The 2,916-nt window shown below is 37.2% G+C and overlaps 1 long non-coding RNA gene across 1 annotated transcript; it reads left to right on the plus strand.

The window, feature by feature from the left end:
• The first annotated feature begins 1,636 nt into the window (after window positions 1-1,636).
• On the plus strand, window positions 1,637-2,594 carry LOC118438817. Its single transcript, XR_004837078.1, has 4 exons — window positions 1,637-1,704; window positions 1,804-1,970; window positions 2,121-2,165; window positions 2,224-2,594. It is a non-coding gene; the product is annotated as an uncharacterized LOC118438817 (long non-coding RNA).
• The last annotated feature ends 322 nt before the right edge of the window (window positions 2,595-2,916 follow it).

The following is a 2,916-nucleotide window of genomic DNA, read 5'->3' on the forward strand; positions in this document are numbered from 1 at the left end:
GAAAACTGGATTTGGGCATAAATATGGCCAATATGCATAATTTAATTGCATGCCAAGCGATATTTAATCACCTCAATAAACGGGATGATCACTTTTATACTTAACGATTCTCAGGAATTCCAGAATTTAATCCGTTTAATCAAATGATCTGACTTGCCGAAATGCAATTTCGACAGATTTTCATCTATATAATTTGGAGAATTAAGTATTCATAAATATTACTTTATTACTGTGCGGCATCCGTTATTTGCGTGTAGAAAGATTCAACTGTAATAAACTTACAATCAAATTAAATAATATGATGAAGTAAACATAAAATAATGTAAGCATAAAATCCGAGGAATTGCATGGCAAATGATGCGTGCATGTACCGTATATGAAACAATTACCGAACTAGTTAAGTGATTACCTAAAACTTAACTTCATTACCTAAAGTTTACGATCGGAACATATAATATTTATAAGTATAATCAAGTTCATTTTCTCTACTTGTATGTTCACTACTTTGATTAGGGAGATCACTCACAAGGTATGCACCCGAATCAAATTTATATTTCGACAGATGAGTTTTTCGATGTCGCCAAATTAGACAAAAATTTCGCCAGCCACTACTATTATGATAATTTTTTTACCATTTTGGCGAAAATTTATTTCCGCCAAAACGGCTGTCGCCAAACTGTCTGCCAATCAAAGTATATTGCCCACTTATGCAACTGCACTAATTTTTATATTGTGCTGATTAAAAATACAGTCGATCGGATATCAATATCGATCACTGGTTTACATACCTCTTTACACAATCCTGCTCAAGCATCCATGCCAACGCTCTGATAAGAAAACTATTACCGACGCAGCAGACAATTTTTTACGCTCAAAAGATAATTATTACGGTCGCGGACCTAATCAAGTTTCCTCAATTATGTATATCGCGGTCACTTCGCGTACCGTATTTTACGATTTTTATGACTTCTGGTGATTTTCAAATGAGGAAAGGAAAATGTAGAAAAACTAAAATTACGGGGAAAAGTGATACATTTTTACATTTACATACATTATCAAATTATACATACATACAGACATATATCATTTCATTTATCAACACATACAATAATTATGATTCATTTCTCGACAATAATTAATTGCAGTAGTGTTACCACGCGGCAAGATTGGTTGGCTACACCGCAGGCAACAACGCATGCTATCATAAAACAATTCAAAATGTATGTATGGCTTGAAACCTAAATTAAAATAATCACTAAAAGCTAATCATATATCGACTGACAATGAGTACTGCGATCTGATGCAAATTTATTAATACAATATTCATCCGAGCATATTGATAGTGTGCCTACTAAGGTCCAACAAATGATCGGCCAATGTCAAGACTGTTTTTTAATTGATTAGTAGTAATGAGAGAATACCGCCGTCCAAATTAAAGACTATCTCCAGGCTAAATAGAATATCTATAATGAGGACCACTACTTCTCGGAACCTGTACATATTTATGTATATGACCGCAATAAAATATATAGGCCGGCGCTCTTTCATACATCAATCTTACATGATGATACCAATAAATTATGAGCAAGATTATTATTAATAATGTGAAACGCACCGATCCTGGTGCTCAGAACTTCGTTGGAAGTGCAACGAAACACAGAAAGCAAAATGGGGGTTCAATTAATTTGCAAAACTGCATTATTCGTGAGTCTCATGCATTACTTAAAATTCTCACGTCTGTGCAAGCAACTTGAAATAAATTTATCAACGGAATTTAATCCACACTCTTCTATGCGAATTTAGGTATTTGTGCTGGCAACAATTTTGGTGGACGACACTTTAACAAAAAGCGTTGCCCAGAACAATCACTCAAGGATTTTGGAGATTGGTATTTTGGTTGATCCTACCAACGAGACCTTGTGCCCACCGAGTGGCGACCCCACGGCCCCTTTCGCGGACCCGAACGATATGTAATTTTTTTAATTAATTTACTTGATACGTTTATATAAATATTGACTAATTATGTGTACACTAAACTTGGTATTATCAATGCTTCTTGATTCCTGACCCCACTTGCCAATGTGATTATTGGTACCTCGATCGTGCTCAATGCTCTTCAGGAGGTTATTTTGAGGATCCACCAGGCGCATGCGCAGCCTTTCCAGGTAATTTTTCAATTCCTTCAATTTTGTAAAGAGAAATCACGAGTCTACCAAATTTTAGACACAACTGCGCCAACAACAGAATCACCAACAACTCAGCCACAAACAACTGAGCCTTCAACTACTGACGCAGTAACCACTGAGTCACCAACAACTGAGCAACCTACAACCACAGTCCTGTCCACGACCACAGACCTACCCACGACCACATACCTAACCACGACCACAGACCAACCAACAACCACAGATCAACCAACAACCACAGACCAACCCACGACCACAGACCTACCAACAACCATAGATCTACCAACAAGCACGGACCAACCCACAACCACAGATCTACCAACAACCACAGATCTACCAACAACCACAGATCTACCAACAACCACAGATCTACCAACAACCACAGATCTACCAACAACCACAGATCTACCAACAACCACAAATCTACCAACAACCACGGATCTACCAACAACCACAGATCTACCAACAACCACAGATCTACCAACAACGGGTGCCAGACGGTTCATAGCATGAAATTCGTAGCAGATACAATTCATAGCAAAAATACAATTCGTAGCATGCTACAACTCGTAGCACATAGTTTTTGAAGCTATTATATCTGATAGATTAATACGATTCATAGCAGTACAATTCATAGTGTTTTTTTCACCTAAAATTAAAAATCGCCACCTTCAACATAAGATTTTGTACGTTTTGGATCCCAAATCTTACACAACTCCCAGCGTATGCT

This window comes from Folsomia candida, unplaced genomic scaffold (assembly GCF_002217175.1).
Source record: "Folsomia candida strain VU population unplaced genomic scaffold, ASM221717v1 Fcan01_Sc026, whole genome shotgun sequence".
NCBI lineage: Eukaryota > Metazoa > Arthropoda > Collembola > Entomobryomorpha > Isotomidae > Folsomia > Folsomia candida.